Raw genomic sequence first — 24,465 nt, 5'->3', positions numbered from 1 at the left:
GCAGTGTAGATCTGTGCTCTCAAAGAAAAGGGTAAAAAGTGAACTTAGCCCATGATTGCCTACTTCACTGCCTAAAGGCAGTTTTTATGGTGCCACAGAGACAGAAGGAGGGAGGGTGAGATGTCTCAAACAGAGCCGAGTAGTTGCCCTGAGATGAGAACATAGCAATTAGAGTATCAGGACAGCAAGGTGGCTAGAATATAGGACATAGTACAGGAGAAGACAGAGAAAGAGAGCTGGAGATCTGCAGAGAGGTGAATCTGTAATAGTGGACTGTGCATTTATTTGTTTATTCCTGGGTTGAAACTACCCAAAGCCATAGAAAGAACCATTAGAAAATAGTAGCAAACCAGTTTCCAGCACTTACTCTGGTATATGAACTGTTGTGTTCCCAGCAAAGAAATAGTTGCTATTCCATCACTAGGAGGTTGGGGAGGTGATTCAGGAAGGCATTTCATGACTTTGTAGGTAGGGGTTCCTATCTCAAAAAAAAAAAGAATGTTTTGTTGTCATTATCATTGTTCACTACCTCACCCGTACTTAAATAGAAGCATTAAAATTGATTGACCAAAAGGCGTCTTTGATGTCTCTGCATTGGGAAAAGAAGGTCCATATGTTGCCTAACGAGCAGGGATTCAAACTCTGAACTTTTTAGTTGCTGCATTCCTAGGGACTAGTCACTGGCTCCTGGGTTAATGAATGCAGCTTGATAGACTATAAGAAAAACAGATCAGTGAATACGTTATTGGAAACCTATCCTTGACTATTGCAAACATACAATGCATTTCCAATTATAATCTAAATTTTTATTTTATTATTATAATTTGTTTAAGAAAAGAAGTTTGAGATTTTAATTTTTATTTAGAAGTCAAATAGAGAGCTGGCTCACATGGTTTTGGATGGTTGGTGCTATGGTCTAAATGTCTCACCCAGAATTTATGTGCTGGAAAGCTAATCCTTATGCAACACTGTTGAGAGGTAGGGCCTAATGGGAGGTATTTGTTTCATGAGGATTCCTCCTTCAAGATTAATGCCCTTAAGGGCTTGAGGGAATGGGTTTACTCTCTTGCACTTTGGTCTTCCACTTTTCTGCCATATGAGGACAGAGTTCCTCTTTTTGCCCTTCTGTCTTCTGCCATGTGATGACACAGTCAAAACGCCCTTGCCAGTTCTAGTGCCTTGATCTTGGAATTGCTGGCCTTTACAACTATGACAAAATAAATTTCTGTTCATTATAAATTAGCCAGTCTGTGGTATTCTGTTATAGCAGCCCAAAATGAACTAAGACAGTTGAGGGTACATTCAACATTCGAGTTAAGGACTTGATCTCATAGGATTCCTGAATTCCCAAGTAACGGGAGAAGACTTAACAGATTTCCTTTAATTTCTTTCGAGCCCACTTTGCAGGTAAAATAACCACTGGAGTTAAATAATTTCTTAATTATTTCTCCATGTGCTTTGGAATGTTTATATCAGAAATTGAGAAGAATAAGACTCCAATCATGAGTAGAATGACAAAACAGAATTCGAAAGTGGAAATAACTGGTGTATTTCACTACTAGAAAATAGACATATTGAGGAGTACTTGATAAATATGTTCTGCTTACATCACATTTGCACACATATTTTTTGTTTCAGTTATAAAAGTCTTATTTTTAGCCTCTTAGTGATGAAGCAGACAGTGGTAAGGAGGCAGCTAGACATAATTTACAGATACTTTCTTACTCATATATCTTTGTATATATGAGTAAGATATATAAGTATATATATGTACTTATATATCAGTATATATATATATGCTTATATATCTTTGAATCCAGTATTTCTGATATCTCTAACAATTAGTAGGAAGCAATATGTAGATATTGGTTAAAGAAAAATAACCTTTTGATTTAGATTCCCAAATTTTAGAGTATATACAACTGATTCAGTGCAAATATTGGAAGTATTCACTTTATGATCACTATCTCAAAGGGACTAATGATCAATGTCAGAGTTGTGACTCATGAAAAGATGAGATAACCTTCTGTTTTGGGATGTATCACTAGCTAGGTAACGTTAGTAATGACACTTTTACCAACTGTAGAAGTTTTTTTTTTTATTACTTCACAACAAATAATCATAAGCTTAGTAGCATTAAACAGCACATATTTATTACTTAACAGATTCTGAGGGTCAGGAATCTAGTCATAGAGTAGCTGAGACCTCTGCTCAGGGCATTAGACAGCTGCAATCAAGATGTGCATCTCCTATTTGGAGATAAGGAATAATCCACTTCCAAGCTCACTGAGGCTATCGGCAGAATTCAGTTTCATGTGACTATAAACCAAGTGCCTTGGTTTCTTGCTATCTGTCTACTGGAGGCTGCACTCAGTTCCTGGAAGCTGCTCACAATTCATAGAGGTCACCCACATTTTCTTGTCACATGACTTTTCCAACATGTTCACTTAGTTCATCAAGCCAGCAAAGAGAGTTTCTTGGGACAGTCTGTTAACAGTACAGAATCTTATATACCATAATATAATAACAGAAGTGGCATCTCATTACATTTTCCATATTCTATTGTCTAGGAGTAGGTAATAATACCCCACTCTCATGCCAAGAGAGGGAATTATACAAAGCTGTGTACACAAGGAGGCCGGGATCATGGGCAGCCACTCTAGACTGTCGTCCACATCAGCTAATGTAATATAATAGTCACAGCCAGACAAAAGCTCTGTGACATAAATGCATCTCCTTTGGGATTTTTTCTTGTCATATAATTTTCTTCAATCTTGTTAATAAATACAAATGCTGAAACTATTTTGATTAATAGCATCAAAGTCAGAAATACAGAAAAACTGAAATGAGCTCTGCAATTAAGATGTTTTATATTTGGGTTGCACTTTACACTTTATTTAGAGTATTAATATATATATATTTCATCTTTATTTATTTCTTTTATAAGTATTCTGAATGATATCCAGGGCAAGTAGTGTTACACATTTATTACAGGAGAGAAAAATAAATGGTTTCACAATGCACCCAGACCTAGAATATGGTCCTGCCAGTCCTTGAAGTTTTTTCTGGGTGAATTTCACTAACTGAAAATATGAGTGACATCCTCTTCTCTTGTGTTATTACCCAGCAATTACTGAAGCTGGGTAATTGCTTACAAGTACAAGAAAAATTGAGAGTTTCACATGAATATAGACTTATTTAGTGGCAATTTACTCCATTAAACTTTATTTTGAAATAAAATTTGGAAAATGTTAATAGTAATAATAAAAAGTAATTATATTAAGTAAGTAGTAGTAATAAATAAATAATATGACCTGTGATTTCTCCAATTAAGGCTTAGTTTTCTTTTTTAAACAAAGCAACTATGGCATTTAGATGATTAAACTATCCTTCTGCAATTGTGACAAGGCACTATATATTCTAATTTATAATTTATATATTTTTCCATTATAAAAATAAAACTTTTGTGGCTGCAGTAACCAAAACAGCATGGTACTTGTACAAATGTAGATACACAGACCAGAATAGAAGAGAGACCCCTGAAATAAAGCTATACATATATAACCACCCTTTCTTTGACAAAGTCAACAAAAATAAATAATGGGGAAAGATAGCTTATTTACTTTTTAATAAGTGATACTGGGAAAACTGGCTAACTATATGCAAAAGAATGAAACTGCACCCCTACTGATATGATTTGTATGTTTGTCCTATTCAAATATCATGTGGAAATGTAATTCCAAATATTGGAGGTGGGGTCTGGTGGGATGGGACTGGATCATGGCAGTCGATCATTCATGAATGGTTTAGCATCATCCCCTTAGTGATAACTGAGTTCTCATTCAGTTAGTTAACATGACATCTGTTTGTTTAAAATAATCTGGGATCTTCCCCTTCTCTCTCTCTTTCTTGCTCTTGCCATGTGACATACGTGCTCCCACTTTGCCTTCTGCTATGAGTAAAAGCTCCTTAAGCCCTCACCAAAGCTTAGCAGATGCCAATGCCATGCTTCCTGTACAGCCTGCAGAATGGTGAGTCAATTAAATTTCTTTTCTTTATAAATTACCCATATATATTATAGACAGTTCTCAAAAGAAGAGATAAAAGTGGCCAAAAAAACATATGAAAAATGCTCAACATCACTAATTATCAGAGATACAAATAAAAATCACACTGGCCAGAATGGCTATTATTAAAACGTCAAAAAATAACAGATGTTGGCAAGATTGTGCAGAAAAGGGAATACTTACACAATGCTGGTGAAATTGCAAATTAGTTCAGCCCCTGTGGAAAGCAATTTGGAGATTTCTCAAAAAATTAAAAATTGAATTTGACCCAGCAATCTCATTATGGGTATATACTCAAAGAAAAATAAATCATTCAGCTAAAAAGATATCTGTCCTCCTATGTTTTTCACCACACTATTCACAATAGCAAAAACATGGAATCAACTGAGGTGCCCATTGATGGTGGATTGAATTTTTTAAAATGTGATACATAGATATAATGGAATATTATGCAGCCATGAAAAAGAATGAAATCATATCCTTTGCATAAACAAGGATGCACTGAAGGCCATTATCCTAAGCAAATTAATGGAGAAACAGAAAACCAAATACCACATGTTCTCACTTACAAATGTGATCTAAACATTGGGTACACATAGACACAAAGATGGGAACAATAAACATTGGGGATTTCAAAAGAGAAGAAGGGAGGGGAGAAAGGGTCAAAAAACTACCTATCAAGTACTATGTTCACTACCTGAAAGACAGAATCATTAGAAAACCAAACCTCAGCATCATGCAATATACCCGTATAACAAACCTGCACATGTACCCTGAATCTAAAATTTTAAAATTAATAATTTAAAAACTTTTAATATTGTTAAATAAAATTCTGTCAAAACAAAAAAAATCTATTCTATGTCACAATTTCCAATTTAATGAAACTTTGGATGTAACTTTTTTGCTTCTTTTCCCCTATGATTTCCTCCAGGCACTAGAGACTACAATTTGCATTCCTCTTGTCTTTACTGAAGGACTACAGTGTGCATACTGTCCAATTTGAAAACATTTAAGAATACCATATGTATTAAGAATATATAACTAAGAAATAATATTTTTCTTACCACTGTCTCCACTATTTTTACCATTAAGTTCAGTGGGTCAAATCTAATTTCTCAATCATGCTGAACATTCATATGTATTTGGCATATTAATTTTCAGATATAAAAATATCAATAATAAAACAAATATGCTTTGGAAATTTGCAAAAGATTAAGTATTTAAAGCATCAAAGAGGTAGGAATTTTGGTTCTAAAGTTTTTGCACTTTTCACTATGGCTCAGCTTCCATAAACACCATAATGCTTCCTTGCGTCCCTACGGGGTACCGTTCAATGAATGGTTCATTTATCAGCTTGTTTCAGAATAGAGAAAATATTGCCACATATAGTACCAAAAAATTTTATTGTGTCTTACAAATTGTGAGCATTTTTATAAAATGTATGAGACAGTGTATAATGAGTGCATGACTTATTCTTAAAATAGTGAACTGAGACTCAAAATGTCAACTTGTGTGAATGACAATTGTTTGGATGTGGAGTAAAATGTACTCTCTACTTTAGTTTCACTTGGTTGCTCTGTACTAGAAAGTGCCGAAGGAATCCAGCAGTGATTAAGTAGGCTGTCAAATGGAATGTCTTTAGAGGGAGCCTAAACTATTATTTAGGTTGAAACAATGGTATTAAAATCACAGCCATTAGGGACAAAGCAAAGAAAGAGTGAACTGCAAAATGTGCAAATCTGTATAAGGGATATGAACGGAAAGATGTTTTCCTGGCTACTAATATCTCAATTCTAAGACTCTATAATTGATATACACTTGGAAAAGTGATGATGAGACATTTTCTAATAATGACATAATTCTCATCCATCATGGCTGGCCATCCATCAAAGCTTTGTGATGCTTTGATTGATGAAATGAGAAGAAAGCAAGCATTCCCTGTTTTAGCTAAAGGACAGATTCATTTTAAAAACTGCACTCTGCTTTCAAGATTAAAATAAATCTCTTAATCAAGTGGATGTTATCAAATAAATGGCTAGCTAGTAACAGATCCTTAGGTCTTGTGATAGCAATTAATACTACCATGAAAACAGGTACACATAAGCACTACCATTAGATTGCAAGAGTCAGCCCTTCCTATTGAAGCCCTCTTAACTTATGGGCTTCAGTGCATTCATGCCAGAGGTGCCTTGGATGCCTGACTGTGGGTCACTGTTGGGCAAAGAAGACATCCACAATCATGAGAGCCAGAGTAGCATGTGGAGAAAAGTATCTTGAATAAAATTAGTGCCAGGAGCTCAGGTGGGGAGATAAGTGGATTAGAAGAAGCAAGCAAATCCAAGGCAAGGTTATTTGGGCTGATTCTGAAAATGGCAGTGTGCAGTAGGACAGGGATGATACCCATGTGTATGGAAGTTCTACTTAAAGTGAGTAGGATGAAATGAATCATGTGTGTTTACCAACTCAGTATTGTGACTTGGAGGAGAAAAACAAACATATATTCCTGAGAAAGGTCAAATCCATGAGAGAAATGTGCATACTGTCCAATTTGAAAACATTTAAGAATATTATATGTATTAAGAATATATAACTGTATGTATTAAGAATATATACCATATGTATTAAGAATATATACTATATGTATTAAGAATGTATATAAAGAGAAGGTGAAATAGTTTCTGGTGAAGTATATTTATTCTTTTCAAACAATTTTAGAGTAAATGAACACTGAAACTGGAATTGATATGTAAACATTGTGATTTATAGAATCACACAGACATTTTTCTACTGATTTTATTTAGAATTAGATTATATTAGTGGACACAAAATGAGAACTATATTTTAAAATAACTAATGATATTTAAATAGGCTGTTAAAATACATGATTGAGTCACCAAAATCAAATAAACCTAATAGTCCAAAATAAAAAGACAGAACAAAATGCTAGGAAATATTTATTTTAATTACATGATCCTTTGTCAAAATTGAGAGTATAAAGTGTCAGGTTACTGAAGAGTGAGGAATATTTTCTTTGGAAAGGCTATTCCACATATCCCACGTTTTAATCTAAGCGTACAGGGAGAGTTTGATGCTTCCTCCGCATTGGAGGAGTGGGAGTGGAGAATACCATGGGTTCATATATGTATCTACCACTACATAAATGGCCAGAGATGAAGTGGCTTTGTGGGGAGGGCCTGCATTCTCTGAGCATATAAAGGTTAAAGAAGAGTGAGTATGTCATTTGAAACCGATGTAGGCAAGAGTAAGATCGAACTTCAGTAAAATTATCTCAAGTCCTGACCAAGCGGGTTACTTGGAAGAGCAAACTCAGCACAAACATGTTGAATTCGTACTGACACTCTGATGGGTTAAGGAAGATAAATCAATGAGGTAAGTGAATGGGCCAAATCAAGAATACCACAAGTGAGGGGTCCTTAAAAATTGGGGTAGGACCAGGAGGCTCAGGAAGGAGACTTGCTTGAACCTGGGAGGCGGAGATTGCGGTGAGCTGAGATCGCATCACTGCACCCCAGCCTGGGCAACAAGAGTGAAACTCCGTCTCAAAAAAAAAAAAAAAGTGTGTATATATATATATATATACACACACACACACACACACACACATATACATACATACATACACACATATATATGCATATATATACATATATATACATATATATACATATATATACATATATACATACATATATACATATATACACATATATACATATATACACGTATATATAAATATATATACACGTATATATACATATATATACACTCATATAGATATATATATGATCAACAAATATGCCTACACAAATTGAAGCTAGTTTTAAAAACTGTCAAGGTCCAGAAAGTATAGAACTAGCTATGACAGTAACAATCAAATACAAATGTCCTTTCCTCTACTTAACTTTTGTCCCTCCCTATGCTCCAACTTGATTCAGAAACTATGGTTGGTGATATAGTGGCGGAACAGAGAGAGAAGAAAAAAGCTGAATAGACCTTCTTCTTTTGTTCATTTATTTTTCTATCTGTAGACCCTAGCTGGGAGCAGAGTAGCTGTAACTTTGAATGAAAGTAGAAGCTTGGATTATTACATAAGTCTGGACATTCTAAATAATGAATCACATCTATGCATTTGCTGCTTTAAAGACACTTTGTGTTATCTAAGTTTTGAACACTAAGCTTTTACTCAGGGTAGAAAAATCTAGCTTCCCTGAATAAAGGTAAAAAGAACAGGGAAGAAGAAAATACATTTGCTTTGGGATTCGATTCCACTAGCATGGCTTGTTCAATATACTGATTGTGTTATATGCGGGTCCATTCAGAATTTTTGTAGCAATCTCTATACATTACCAAAAATGCATGCTGGATTTCCTAAAAAATTCTTATACAAAAAAACGGAGCCAGGATGTCCAATGAAATTTAAATGAAGATCAGATTTTTACTTATTATAGACATTCTAACATTCTGAGTCACGCTGTGTTTGGCAATTTAAAGTACCATGGCTGTTATCTAGGAGCCACCACATAAGCCCTGGCAGTGCCCAACTTTTCATACAATATCAGCAAAGAACTTACTTGAGTGGATGAAATTCAAAGAGACATTTGGAGATAAAATGAAGTCTCTTCATGACTGTATACGTGTCATGGTATAAGAGGAAAATAACACACCAAGCAAGCAACCAATCAAGAAAACAAACTCACCTCCTCAGAAGCTCAGTTTATATTCACCAAGTGATTTAGGCTCTGGAAGGTTATGTTCTTCCTTTCTACAAAAACTTGAATAAGCTTCTGGATGCTAAATTATGGTTATTTGATAAAAAATGTAATGCTAGTCAAAATCAAAATTACATAGAAAAATATCTTTTTCGTGCTTGGGGTTTTTCTTGATCTGTACCTCCAGGTAGCAAGTCTATACTCAGTTCAATGCTATTTAAAATTTTGGGGGGGGGAAATCATGGACCCCTTTTAAAGTCTGAGGAAAGCCTTTCCTTCTTTGCTCTTGCTCAAAAACATGCATATATGCACTTAAGGTGCATCTATTGCTTTTGGTGGCCCATATCACTCCCTCTTCATTACAGTAGATTTCCCCTCTCTTCTGTCGAGGAACACATTGAAGGTGCATTTGGAGCACATTAGGGTGCATTTGGAGCTGACCTCACCCTCCAAATGGAAAGTACTAGATATGTTACCCAGGCCTGACCCTTTAGCTATGGACCTCCCTTACCGTGGTGGTTCATTCATGTATGGACACATGAACTAAGCTAGACCAGGTACAGCTCTCCACATAACTCTTTCTGAAACTGTGGCAAGAGTGACTTCTTTCCCTCAGGCTCTAAGGTGATGGAGTGTGAGACTTGGGCAGAGGGAAGACATCATTTCTGGCATGTTTCAAGGGTCTGTCTTGATGGTAGAGAGCAGATAAAGCCCCAATATCCTTTAAGCTTCTGGAACAAGAAGCCAAATGTACCCCTTGATTTTTGGGTAATATGAACTAAAAAATTCCCTTTCTAATTTAAACTAGTTCACATTAGGTTTCTATTTGCTGTAACTTATGCCCAAATTGCTAATGTTTTATTATAATTTTATGGGTTCCTGAATCCAAGAAATTCATTAACCTCTCAACCCAAGTTAAGAAAATCTCTCTTTGTGTGTCTTCTTGAAATAGACTCCTGAGAGTTAATGAGGGAAAAAGAAAACATTACCAAAGGAGAGAAAAAAAAAAAAAAGACATGCATATCTCCTAATTCTTGAGTTTTTCCCAACTCCCTATTTCTTGTTTACCTCCATTACCTCTGGGAAAGAAGATACATGTCTCTTTTGAACAATGAAAAGCAAATAATATGTTAATGTTATGGGAGGAGGGATATGATAGTTAATATACACGCAATCATTGAATTTGTTATAATTACAGGCAATTGTTCACTAGAACGTCAATTTATTTATATATCTGAAAGCATTTAGTACATAATAGGTGATTAAAAATAATTATAACATGTGTGAATAAATTATCAGTTAAGGGTGGACAAAATTTATAGGTAACTATGACTAGTCACGAATACAATGTGTATTTTTACAAATTTGATCCTGGTTCATTATTCTTAAAATGCCATGACATGTTTATCTTCATGAGAATATGAAGTATTTTTCCTTGAAGAGTAAAGTTGTTATAAGAGAGGATAGTTTTGTGTGTATGTGTGTGTGTGTGTATTGTGTAGTGTGTGTATCTGTGTTTGCTTCTACTTGTGTGTTTACATTTATGAAGTAAAAGAAGAAAGTGATAAAGGGGGATTTTTTTTTTTTAAGGAGAGAACTACACCAATGGATGGAAGAGAAAAAAATCTCATTTCTCCCTTAGTTGCAAAGAAATGTCACACACTGGAAAACAGCTGGTAAACAATGGCATAAAAAAGATAAGTTACATTCACACTATGATCATTATCTCAGCTGAAGATTTTTAAATATTTTCTCTATAATTTAGAAATGACTTCTGTTTTCCATGTTTGAATTGTTGAGTTATGCCAAGCTTTCCATTGAACACTTTTCCTTCCTTCTTGACTATTATGCTCCATATATCGTCTAATTCAAAGCACCATCATCTCTTTGCAGAGCTACTGCAATGGCCTCCTAAACTGGTTTTTCTGCTTCCACCCTTGCTTTCCAGTCTATTTTCCACTGATTAGGCAGAGTGGTCCTGTTAAAATGTAAATGACACAGTCATACCTGTGCCCTATCTCTGAGAAAATTCAAACCTTTCTATTTCTCATAGGCAAATTCTCTGACTTTATCTTCTGATATTCCCCTCTTTGCTCTTACTCTCCCCTAGGCTAAGAACAGTGGTCTCTATTAAATTATGTTCTGCTTAGAACACTCTTCCTTCTAGATACCAAATGATTCATGTTCTAACTTCCTTCAGGTCTCCGCTAAAACATCATTTTGTCAGAGATACCACTCTGATCACTTTATATATAACAGTTACTTACCACCATTATCATTTGTTATTCTTTTATCTTATTTTTTCTAAATCTGACATTATTTATTTATTTGTTTGTTTATTGTCTATCTGCCCTTTATTGAAAATAAGCTCCAGGAGGACAAGAGTTTTTTTGTTAACAGCTGTATTTCTAGTTCTTGGAAGAGTGTGGAACCATAATGAAAATCTGTTGAATTTATAAATTGTCTTAATGAAGAAGTAACATGCACAGACTTCATAGTATGAATGCTGAGACAACCACAGGCAGATTAAAATAGTAATACCTAACTTTTATTAATGCACCTGAGACAGAGTTCAAGGGATATGCAGGATATTAAAAGATAGAACCAAGGCCAGAGACACTGTCTTAGAAATTATTTCTTTTTTGTTTTTCTTGCACCTTGTGAGAGAAAATCAGCTCTATATACTTCTAAAACATAAATCAGTAAAGTTTCTGACACCTGACAAAAGGGTAGAGAGGCAAGATGCCTTATTTATAAGAAGTCATGCTCAGAGAATAAAAATCCATGTGGCAGAGACTGTGAATCTATTGTAAGAAAGCTTGGAGGAGCTATCACAACAGTCACAATCCAATCTTCAACTTCTAGAATGTCATGAGGCATAATGCATTGCTAAAGAGCTGCCAGCTCCTTCCCCAGAGGAGACGCCATCTCTTTGACAAGTGAAGTAAATTTTCTCTGCTAATCTGTGAAGATTCTCCAGCCCTTGAGTTCTTGAGAGTATGAATGCAAGATACTGTGGGTGTGAAAAGTTAAAATAAAAAAGAGTTATTCATGTCATTCACAAGTAATTTGTTTGTGGGAAAGACCTGACTTCTTTTCTGAAGTGGTATATTAAGGTTTCAAATCAAATACTTGTAGTAAGAAATATGTTATTTCATATGCGTAGTTGTAGATTACCTTACCTCACAATTACTTTATTATCATTCATTCAGAACGTTCAGTATGATTCTTTATAGCCTATACTGGAATACAAAAAAGGTGTTGAAGTGCGTGTCACTCTAGGGTTCCCTCTGGCTATACCCACCCTCACCATTGCTTCATAGGGCCCAATTTACGGAGGAATATGGTAGCATATGGAGTCCAATTTCCTTCTATTTTTGTTACCACCTTTTATTTTTAAGCTCAATGAAATAGAAATAAAAACTATCTTTCAATTAAAAAGTTCAATTGAAAAAAATACACTTTTTGTTTTTTTGTTTGTTTGTTTTTGAGAAAGAGTCTCTCTCTGTCACCCATGCTGGAGTATAGTGGCGTGATCATGGCTCACTGCAGCCTTGACCTTCCTGGGCTCAGGTAGTTCTATTCTCTCAGCTTCCTGAATAGCTGGAACTCCAGGTGTGTGCCACCATGCCCCGCTAATTTTTCTATTATTTGTAGAGACAGGGTTTTGCCGTATTCCCCAGGTAGGTCCTGAACTCCTGGCCTCAAGCAATCCTCCCACCTCAGCCTCCCAAAGTGCTGGGATTACAGTTGTGAGTCACAGTGCCTGGCTAGGAAGTAATTTTATTTAAAGGAAATTTAGCAAGATAAAAGGGGACAATAGAGAGAAAAAGAAAAGAGCTCAAGCATTGGAATTGGGAGAAGATTTATAATGGATAGGGGGGATAGAATGAGAGAAAGAGAAAAGAAATGGGAGAGAGTAAAAAGTAGGGGAGAAATGTGTAGGTGAGGAAGAAGGGATGTTTGCCATTGACCTTGCCAAGGAGCACTTGCCTGGGAAGATTACTTCCCTTCCAGGCTCTGTCTTTTTTTTCTCTAAACACCCAGAGCTTCCTCTGTCTCCACAGGGCCCACCATCCAAGAACTGTATCAAAGCAGTTTTGTTTTAGAAGGTGGAACACAATGAGAAGAATCAAAATAAGAAAAATATGACAGAATATTTTCTCATTATTTAGGAAGTTCCATGAAGTAATACCTGACGTTGTTTTCTACTTGTGGATTATGAAGTTATGACTGGCACTTCTAACCTGAATTATTTTTATCTTAAAGCAGTTCTCTTCTCTCTCCTTTGTGTTACTAACTCACATTGTTGAGGCATGTAGCTCTGTAATTCACCAATGCCTTTTTTTTTTTGCTTTGAACGGCACCTGTGAGGGACCTGCCAACCTAAACTTCTGGCCTCCTTGTGCTGTCGTTTCATTGCAATGAGCATCAGTAGAACTGGTGAGGGGATGCTTGATAATTTCCTGCTCAGGGTTAGCCCAGTATGGCTACTTTATATTTTTCTAGGACCTAATCATAAGGAAGGGATATAATGTCGACAAGACATGACAAGGTTTCTGTGATGACAAAGTTTAAAATCTCGTAGAGGAGACAGACAGACAAGAAACTGTTAAAGTGAGATTTCTGTGGTAAAAGAGAAATGAAAAATATGTGTGTGCAAAAGACTAGGGGTCCTGAATAGCTGATATTTAAAGAGAGATCTGAGAGTTATTAAGAGTTCACAAGTGAAGGACAGAGTGGGAGGAACATTCTAAGCAAAGGCAGGCAAAACCCTGTGATGGGAAAAATTATAACGTGTTAAGGAATGAAGAAAAAGTTGCTGGAACAACGAGTAGGAGAGGGAGACGGCATCTAATTCAGATGGGAGATGTCGGTAGAGGCCAGAATACTGAGGTCTTAGAGGGCATGGAAAAGATTTTGGATATTACCCCAATTGCAGTGGAAATTCACTGATGTTATTCAGTAGATGGCTGGCATGACCAATTTAAATATTTTAAAAGTTCCTCTTGTTTCTCTTTAGAGAGTATATCAGTGGAATTCAAAAAATAAATGTGGAAATCTAGTTAAAGGGTGATTGCAGATAACAGTCAATGGTAGCTTGAGCTGGTAGGTTCAAGTTGGTTTGGAGAGAAGTTGATAAATTCAATGGATGTTATAGAGTGACTTAAATACTAAGTAATTTAAATATCATTGGAAGAAAGGGTGGATCAGTGGCATAGCTGAATTATCTGAATTCAAAATTGAGATTTATTGCCTGATGATTCTCATAATACTTATGGGAAGAAAAGATAGAATGCTTGAAATAGATGCTATAGTTTGGAATTAAGGTGTACTATGTTCATCTTCTCCAAACCTCATGTTGCAATTTGATCCCCAGTGTTGGAAGTGGGGCTTAATGGGAGATCTTTGGGTCATGGGGGCAGATCCTTCATGAATTGATTAATGCCCTCCCTTGGAGGTAAATTCTCACTCTATTAGCTCCTAACAGGTGGTTGTTTACAAGAGCCTGTACCTCCCACCTCTCTTGCTTTTCCTCTTACCCTGTGATCTCTGGACATGCTGGCTCCCTTTCACTTTCCACCGTGAGTGGAAGAAGACTGGCCCTCTCCAAATGCAGATGCCCAACCTTAAACTTTCCAGCCATCAGAACTGTGAGCCAAATCATCCAGCCTTAGGTATTTCTTTATAGCAGCACAAAACAGATGAAGACATTAGGTGTATCTCAGAAAATTAGAGAGGTATGGTGACTGTCTATATAAGGGTCCTACGAGGTTACACTATTATAAAGAGAGTTTTCATACCAACTTCTTACTCTGCCATAATATTTATGTTTATATATTATGCTTAAATATTATGTTTATAGCTCTAAACATAATACTTACTAATTGTTTACTACTGGTCTAATAATTGTTAACAGCTTCACTTATACCATCTTGACTGTTCTTGCATCACAAGTATTAAAATTTTTTCAGCATCAGTTCTTCTTTCTAATATCAAATGACTTAAAGTTATTAAGTAATTGCCCTTTTCTTAAAAAGAGGAATAGAAGGTAAACTATTTACATGTCTGGCATTTTTGTAAATACATATAACATATCAGCCTAGACTTTGTTCTAATGCCTGCACATAGCAATAAAGCAGTCCAAAAAGAGAATTTTTGTAAAACAGGTTGACATTTTCTTCTATCGTGATGATAACATTTTAAAGCCATTTAGTAGAGACTGCTTAGTGGGAATTAAAATCATGTATTAAATAATTTTAAAAAGTTATGGGTGTTACTAAAATGAAATAAGATATTGTAACTTAAAATTCAGCAAATTAAAAACTGCCACTTTTAGTGAGTTATTTAATCTCATTAATGTATGGTAGTTAAATTCCATATTTCAAAAATATCCTTTTTTAGAAAACAAGTTAACAACAAAGAAATGATTGGCAACTTATTTATGACTAATAAAATGTTTTCTTTATAATTTACCTTCCAACATTCTAAACTAATTGCATCATTCAGATTAAGCACTTTTGGACTGGCTCTATTTAAAATCACATTGCATTAATGCTTCACTATTAAAAAGTTTCACTATTAGTTCAAGTACAGTGGGGAGATTTTTATGTCATTTTCTTACCTGGTGTTTCCTTAAAGTGTCCTTGAATATTTTTAAAATTCTACTTTTACCCCAAATCTGCAATATCAATACAGGGCATCCTTCATAAAATAGACACATAATTAATGGGAGCAAATAATGAAGAGAAATATATTCATTTGTTCACACAGCTTTGTTTTCACTCACTTTACATCCTCACACAGATTCATCTCCTCACTCAATATTTCATTTGACAAACATTGAATAAGCACACCGTGTGGGTTTTAACATAGAGATAAACACACAGAAGTTGCCCATAAGAAAAAGAATGCAACATAGACATCTGTAGAGGGAACTGTGGGAGATAGAGAATTTCTCCCTCTTTTTTTTAAAAAGATAGGAGTTTTGCTATATTACCCAGGCTGGTCTCAAACTCCTGGCCTCAAGTTATCCTCCTGCTTGAGCCCCCAGAGTAGCTGTGAAAGATTTATAATAAAGAGAAATGTATTTGGCTCATGGTTCTAGAGGCTGGGAAGTTCAAGAACATGGTGCTGGCATCCTCCTGCGGCATCAATTCATGGCAGAAAGCAGAAAGGCAAGAGAGGGTGATATTGGGAAGCGGCTGTCACCAGTTTCAGGTGTTTTCTATGTTTTGGGAGATTGCCTTTCCTTGGTGCCAGCTGTGAACAATTACTATTTTAGAGAGACAGCTAATAACCATCTGATCATCACCTGGTGGTCATCTGACATTCTGGGGGGTGTGCTCGTGTGGAGCGGGGCCCTTTCCTGCCCTACTCATGCCTGACTAGCTACCTACTGTAACAAAGCCTTGAATCTATTTCAATGTTTTTGTTATCATTTCAATGGAGTGCAAAAAATGAATTAAATAAATAACATGCCAAGTATTTTAATGCTTCTGTCAATTCATATATTTTTAAGGTTTGGTAAGGATGATAGACTTATTGCTACTATATCAGTTATATGTTTTATCTATCATACTTTGTATAATCATTGCTGCATTATAGTTTCTATCTGGTTTATTAAACATGTGGCTAAGTGAGAAGGAAAGCTCTTAGATGAAATCCACTACTCTTTTCTGTCCATTTCTTTCATTAGGAGTAGATTAGAGCATGTTTTACTGAAAAACCATTGCTGTACTCAAAGGCGGAATTACTTGTGATACGATTTGGTTTAAATTAAACCCATACTATAGCTTCTTTTTTTATTTCTGATTTCTATGTCCTTTTTAATAACTTTTAAGTTTTATTTTATGAAGTACAAATGCAGGTTTTTTTACATAGGTAAACCCCCATGTGTTGTGGGGGTTTCTTGTGATTATTTCATCACCCAGATATTAAGCCTTGTACCCACTGGCTATTTTTCTTGATCCTCTCCCTCCTCCACCCTCTACCCTCTAAAAGGCCCCAGTGTGTGTTGTTCCCCTCTATATGTCCATGTGTTCTCATCATTTAGCTCCCACTTATAAGTGAAAACATGTGGTATTTGGTTTTATAGCTTCTTAAAACTGCTGATATTAACAAGATATTTTTATTTATATGTACATATATATATGAGAGTATGAAAAATATGTGCAGGTGATTTTTTGTGTGCCAATCATGGACCTGTCTATAGACGGCATGCACTGCTGAAAGCAGAAATTCAAATCACACTAAGAAAATATAAAAACTCTAACAGTCCTAAATTGTGCAATGTTATTGTTTTTTATTCTGTAAGTTGCTTATATAAATAGAGAAATGATGGCATGAAACTATATTTAAGAATTCTTAATTTTTTTTTTTACCTAAACTCTGTGTCTTCCAGTTTTAATAGTAAGGCATTTTCAATGTGCACATTTCTGCATTACCTTCCATAGCCTTATTATTATCTTAGTTGCTTTCTACTTGCCAAAGACATTCACTGTATTTTCTCTTTTAAAGTTCAGTACTTGATTCCTTTCTTTTCTCTACGGAAAACAGACTACCTATCATTTATTGAGCAAACATTCTATTTCTAGTAGTGAGCTAAATTACATTATATTCAGTATATCATTTAATCCCCACAGCAACTCTGAGTTTGCTATTATTATTTTAACTAATTGACTTAGAAGATAAATGGTAATGGAGTGAAATGTCTGACTGTTTAAGTAAGTGTCAGAACCAGGATTTGCATTCATATCTAGACTCATATGAATTCAAAGCCTTTACACTTAACCTCTTCTAGACTATGCAACTTTCCAATATCTCTTGACTGTGAAAGATAAGACTCTTAGATTGAGTCAATATTCTGTCCAACTTTGCATTCAGTGATACTTGGAGAATTAGAGAGTGGGTCCATCAAAAATCTATTTATATAATACATCTTGGGTAATTAGTTATACAAAGGAAAAAGTCAAAATCCATGCATCTGGCTTCAGAGCAATAGGTACATATAGGAAAAGTATTATCATTAAGATACGCCTATAACTTGGCTCTATAAGAGCTCCTATAAATATAAGGCAGCTTAAAGATAAATGAACTTTACTTCTCTATACATTGTGGTACGTAATGAAAACAGAATTCTCGAGTAGTTCCAGTACTAGTAATAATGGCTGGGGTCATTTTGGAAATGATACTGGTTATTGCATTTCCAAAGGATATCAAATCTTTGGCAGGGGTAGCACTAGAAGTTGTCAGGCTAAGAACAGTGGGTGGCTAATAACAATGTCAGGCTAAGCTCTTGGTAGCTCATTTAGTACTTTTATCACTAGACATTGGTATTCTTGGATGAACACTGCAGTGTGTGCGATTTGCAACTTCTATGGTAATTCTTGGAATTGCTGCCTCCTTTTGCTAAGTTTGCCTATAAATGTCCTCTTATCTTTCTTGAATTTCTCTCCTTTTACCTCTTTTCTTTCTTTTATTTCTACCCTTACTTGACTAGGAGACACAAGGAAAAATGTCATTCCTGATTTTAAGAACTTAGAGCTGAGAATATGCCAGAAGCCAAATTCAAAGCCATGATTTTAGCCCTATGAAGTACAATGTCCCTACTGGGCAAAGGTTTACCCTACTGTTCAGTAAATATTAGGATCAATTTTAAATAATGCCAGGGAAACTCTCTCGATGCTACTTCCTTTTGATTGCAGCTCACTTATTAACTTTTTCACCATAAAATTTGGGAAACATGCTATATGCATAATACTATGCAAGGCCATATATCCCACAAGTGCTACTGTTAATTTTTTGTTTGTTTTATTTTAAAAAATTCTCCTATATCTGTCATCTAACTTCTGGATTATCACCATACATTTTTAACTAATCATGTTCTGTCCAATGTCCCTGCACACAAATTAAATCTACAGAATTAAACTTGTTTAATCCTGTAAGGATCACTGCTTTTTTTTTGGCCATATTTCTGTATTCAAAAATCTTAAAGTTTACTTTATCACACCATATCATCCATTTTGAAGATGAAGGCAAGGCTTCTAAAACTGGAATTGAAGGCACTTCCCAACAGGTGACTGATGGCTAACTTTTTAAACCCATTCTTTTCTATTGTTTTTATAAACTTTCACATAAATAAGTTCTTAAAGCAGACTTGATAAATTGCCATCTCCAGTCCTTTGATGTTAATATTTTCTCATTAACTGGCCATTTTTCACTCATAATTCAAGATGTAGTCTAAGGTTGATCTCCTCTACAAAGTCTGTCTCTACTCCACAGTGACCTTCCTCCCACATTCCTGTAATTCTTTCCACATTTGACGTTAGCTATTCTTTCAACACTTAAATAACCTGCAAGTGTCATATGTGTACTTCTCCATAGTTCCTATAACACCTAAATAGTACTCATACATAGTAGGTTTTCATTTTATGTTTATTGGTTGATTGACAAGTTGGTTTACAAAAGCAACATGAGCACTATTTTTATTGATCTTTAAGACTAATTATACTATTGCATTTTTTTCCTGGATATTTCTCAAGGGATATAGAAATATTTTCACATCATGACTCATAGGGTGAGCCATGGTTAACACACAGACTCTTTTTCCCCCAAAATGAAAGTGTTGTTCTATAATATCCACCAGAGTTCTTTCTGCTTTTATACTAAGTTCTATAGACATGCAGATAAATAATATATTAACCTGGAGAAGATGAGGCTTCTTTTAAGGTTTTGAGGAATTTAAAAGGTCACAGAGGAAAAAAGAAGGGATTCTAGGTGGTGAGATCCCCAAAATAAATAGCTGAGAGTATTTCATGAATAGTCTATATTTAGGGTATTATAAGTAAAGTAACCTGATGTTGATACAGGCTTTTTGAGTTGGCATGATGGGAAAGAAGCCTGGAGAAGTAAGGTTGGGACAGATCCATATACTGCTTCCATCAAAGACATGCAAAGGGGAACTACTTAAGATGTGAAGCCGAAGCAATAAAAGGGAAAGGTTGCTTCTAGGTCACAGTGCTGCTGACACTTCGGAAAAAAAAAAGCTTCAGAAATCAGTGCGTGGCTCTCTGCTTTGCAAGCCTGTTATATGTGGCTTTTATATGTATCTGAAAATAATTTTAACAGTCAGTTTTCTTTTCTTTTTCTATATTGAAATTCTCCAACTTACTTTAAAAAAAACTCACAAGTTATTTTAGAAAGTACACAATATATCAAAGGTTCCCAGAATTGACTTGAAGAAAGCTCTGAACATGACTTCAACTAAAAGAGAAAAATTTCAAATATTTTATAAATGCTTGCTGTATTACCTGTATCAGTAACACAGCTGCAGAGAATTATGAGAGAATTACTGCAGAAAGAGGGTAAGACCTGGTGGTACAGTGAATAGTCTAAAGCTGATCGTCTAATAGTTCATGCAAGTCATATCATCTGTGCCAGGATGAACTTGCATTGGTAAGAAGAATATTATTGAAAGCCAACAGACTTGTTATATCCATTGCTGTGAAAAATGGAATACTCAGATGTAGGGCCCATCAGGAATGGCTAAAAACTGAAATATAAAGTTTGCCTCCTGAAGCTGCATACTGACTAAATATGAATAAAAATATTGAAAAGGTGTCAGGCTTTACTGATGCCATATCTTAAACAGTAATATATCCAATTGGCAGAATTAATTAAAGCATGTTCACAATTTTACTTCCATAGAAAGAAAGTTTTATATTTTCAGGTAAAGAAATATTTGTTAATATTTGTTAAGTAAATATTTCTGTGCTCATGTAATGCCTGAGGAATATCAGTGCTTTTCAGATTTCCCCTGAGAAAATACTTAAAATAAAATTCTCTTTGAAAAAGAAGATGGAAATGTACATTTAGTGTCTTTGTCTAAGAATGTTCCCCTTCAATTTACTTGCTTTCCCTGAATGGTTGTTCACAGCATCCAAGCACACTTAATCTCTCTGTTTAGTGGGCATGGCTATTTTTGCAGTGCCTTAAGAGTTTTGTTGGTTGCCAGATCATTAATGGGCTATGAATTATGCAATAAACTTCTCCTGCACCAATAAAGAAGAAACCAGCAGTGAAGTCCGGCCTGAGAATAGATGAAATAGAACAATAAAAGCCATAAACACATTTTTTTCACTTGGAAGTCCTATTAAGAATTAGAAATAATCCATGTTCAGATGGTTTTGTATGGCAGAGATGCTGCAATGAAAGAATTTGCAGGACTTTTACAAAATTAAAGAAGAAAAAGCAGAAGATCCCTGGACTTGAAAGAGAGGCTGTGACTAGGAATTAGGGACACACTGTCTTTGTTTCCTTCTTCCTATTAAAGTTTCAGGCTAGTAAAAGTTGCATGTATAATCACAAGATTATGAATCTATATGCAATGTGCCAGGTAGTTATTTTTCTGGAAAAAAATAACCACTTTCTGTTTCAGAAAGTACTTTCATGTAATGTCATTTTAAATTCATGTTAAAGATCTAAAACGGTTTTTTGTGTTTGAAACTACTTCTCTTAATAATATAGTTCTTCCTAGATCTGAGAGTAAAAGCATGAGAGGTGAATAGAATTTCTTCCTTAGAAAAATAACAATTAGGGATGCTTTAGCCAGGAGTTGCAGTTTATTTTTAAGTGAGTCTAGCATTATGTGAAATTTGGTTATTTACTTTAGGGTTCCTATGTAGTGAAAAAAGTACTTGAAATAACCATGTATAGTGTTTAGAAGCATGACATAAAATATGAGGGCATGGTTCATGTACTCTGGTTGTTTTTTCTCTTACTAATTGGGCATGGGACAAATTAGTCTTTTTTTTTTTTGGAATCCCCCTACTCTCCCAATATGGTTGGAATCTCCCTACTCTCCCAATCATATGCGGTAGTTTTAACCCCCAGTACTACACAATGTGACTTTAGAAACAGGGTTAGTAAAGATGTCAAAAGTTAAGATTAAGTGATTAGGGTGGGCCCTAATATGAATTCTGCCCTTATAAAAATGGGAAATTTGAATATAGACACACTATTGGAAAACATAACTTAAAATATAATCTTCCAATTTGGAAAACCTCTTCACAAAGGCAGTAGAGAAAGGAAACAATTTTATTATTGAATAAGCATTTAGCCAGAATATGATGCACGTAACAGGTAATCTGCTAATACATTTCAAAGACAGAAAGAAATCTTACCCTTTCACATATATGTTCTTTTTTTGAGACAGCGTCTCACTCTGTTGCCCCGGCTAGAGTACAGTGGCATGATCTCAGCTCACTGCAACCTCCACCTCCCGGGTTCAAGTGATTCTCCTGCTTCAGCCTCCTGAGTAGCTAGGACTACAGGCACGCACCACCACGCCCGGCTAATTTTTGTATTTATAGTAGAGATGGGGTTTCACCATATTGGCCAGGCTGGTCTCGAACTCCTGACCTCGTGATCTGCCCACCTCAGCCTCCCAAAGTGCTGGGATTACAGGAGTGAGCCACTGCGCCCGGCTTCACATGTATGTTCTTAAGGTAAACAGTAACTAGTGCTCAAGAGAACTTGACAATACCGTTTGTGATATATAATTAATTCTATTTTACCTGGTAATTGGGATAACCATCTCTGTTAACTAATTGGTTTTATCTGTGGAAAAAACAAATTTCTCATGTCTTTATGGCAGAAGGTAGTTTTGCAACCTGGAGCAAGGTACTCACTGAAGTTAAGCCCTTACCCTCTCACAGAAACTGGGAGATAGGGGTGCTATCTTCCTTTATATTTACATTTCAGAGGGATGGCTCCGATATCCTTAATAAAGATATTGCTGAGTCAGTAGAGCTGAGAAAATGCCTATATAGTTTTTAAAAGGATTTATATGCACTTCAAAAAGAGGATAAATGAAAAGTTTTCTAAGGCCAATGCTCTAACAAACAGGAAGGGAGGGAAATCTCTTACTTTATTTCAACATGTAGAATAAATTTCTTATTTTAAATTTGTATTTTTCCTTACCACATCCAAACTGGAAGAACACCCTGTGAAGAGGAAGGCAGAGATTGGAATGATGCAGAAGAAGCCAACGAATCTAGGAGAGAGGCATGAATTTCCCCTTCATAGTCCTTGTAAGGAGCCAACCCTGCTGCACCTTTGTCTCAAATGTCCAGCTTCCAGAACTGCAAGACAGTAAATTTCTGCTGTTTAAGACATTCAGTTTTTGGTACTTTGTTAAAGCAGCCATAACAAACTAATATATCCTTTATATCTCCTTTTTCTCTTGGGGTGAGTGGCATTTGGGAAGGCATAACAACTGTAAAAAAGATATGGTAATGATATCTACTTCAGAGAGTTATTAAGAAAATTAAATAAGTTAAGGCAGTGGTCTCCAACGTTTTCAGCACCAGGGACTGGTTTAGTGGAATAAAATTTTTCCACAGACTGGCATGGGGGGGTTGGTTTCCAAATGATTCAGAGCATTACACTTATTGTGCATTTTATTATTCTTATTATACTGTAATATATAGTGAAATAATTATACAACTCACCATAATGTAGAATGGATGGGATCCCTGAGCTTGTTTTCATGCAACTAGACAGTCCCATCTGGGGATGATGGAAGACAGTGATAGCTCATCAGGTATTAGATTCTCATAAGGAGAGCACAACCTAGAGCTCTTGCATGTGCAGTTCACAAAACATTTCGAGTTCCTATAAGACTCCAATGCTGCCACTGATCTGACTGGAGGTGGAGTTTGGAAGGTAACGCAAGTGGAGTTCAGATGGTAATGCAAGCGGTGGGGAGCGGTTGTACAAGTGAAGCTTTCCTAGCTCAATCACCGCTCACCTCCTGCTGTGAGGCCTAGTTCCTAGTAAGCAACTGACCAGCACCAGTCTGTGGCTTGGGGGATGGGGACCCCTGAGTTAAGCACATAAAGTGCTTAGGAAAGTGCATGGAGCATAGTACTCAATGTGTCTTACTTGTTATTACCATTCTTTTTCCATTGAGCAAGCTACATGGTATTTTTGGATGTAAAAGCAGAGGATTAGACAAAATTCTCCCACATCCTTTCTTTCTCAGAAATTCAATTATTCTATTTTTTTATATTTTAAGATTAGAAAGCTCTTTTGTTCATGTCACTACAAATCAATCCATAAAATTATATTACCTTCCATGCAATTCAACAAAGCACAGGACAGGGAGAAATCAAATCTGGAGAAAAGATGAGTAAGTGAAGACTTCACAGACTATATCACGGCTGGAGTAAAATTTGGAGGTTGAATTTATCACCCAGGAAAGAGCAGAGATAACCATTCCAGGACTTGAAAGCACCAGGGCCAAAAAAAGACAGTTAACAAGATAGAATATCGGGACAGTTAACAAGATAGAATATTGCTTATTGCTGCAAATGTTTCTGGAGCCTAAAATTATAGGGCAAGCAAAAGGAGATATAGATAACAGAAAATATCTGGGCCAGATTTTGCCAGAACAAAGGGAGACTGTTGAGTTAGAGATGGAAGCTTCAAAGAAGAACAGAGAAAACTGCAATAGGTAATATAATTTTGAATTCTAAAGATCTGTAACATGTAATGACAGTTTACTATATGCCAGGCCCGATTCTAAGTACTTTTACATATATTAACAAATTTAATACTCATGACAACACTGTTACATGAATATTATTTTAGCTTCACTTTACAAG

At 35.5% G+C, this 24,465-nt stretch overlaps 1 long non-coding RNA gene across 1 annotated transcript in view; it reads right to left on the bottom strand.

The window, feature by feature from the left end:
- Positions 1-370: 370 nt before the first annotated feature.
- LOC134758248 (uncharacterized) overlaps positions 371-24,465 on the bottom strand; it is a 54,705-nt gene continuing 30,610 nt past the window's right edge. Inside the window, exons 2-3 of the long non-coding RNA XR_010133229.1 lie at positions 22,781-22,941; positions 371-482 (exon numbers count right to left, since the gene is read on the bottom strand). This is a non-coding gene — a long non-coding RNA (uncharacterized lncRNA). The remainder of the gene's footprint in view (positions 483-22,780; positions 22,942-24,465) is intronic.

Source organism: Gorilla gorilla, chromosome 3, assembly GCF_029281585.2.
Source record: "Gorilla gorilla gorilla isolate KB3781 chromosome 3, NHGRI_mGorGor1-v2.1_pri, whole genome shotgun sequence".
NCBI lineage: Eukaryota > Metazoa > Chordata > Mammalia > Primates > Hominidae > Gorilla > Gorilla gorilla.
Note: the sequence above shows the minus strand (reverse complement) of the source record. Positions and strands in the feature narration are given on the sequence as shown.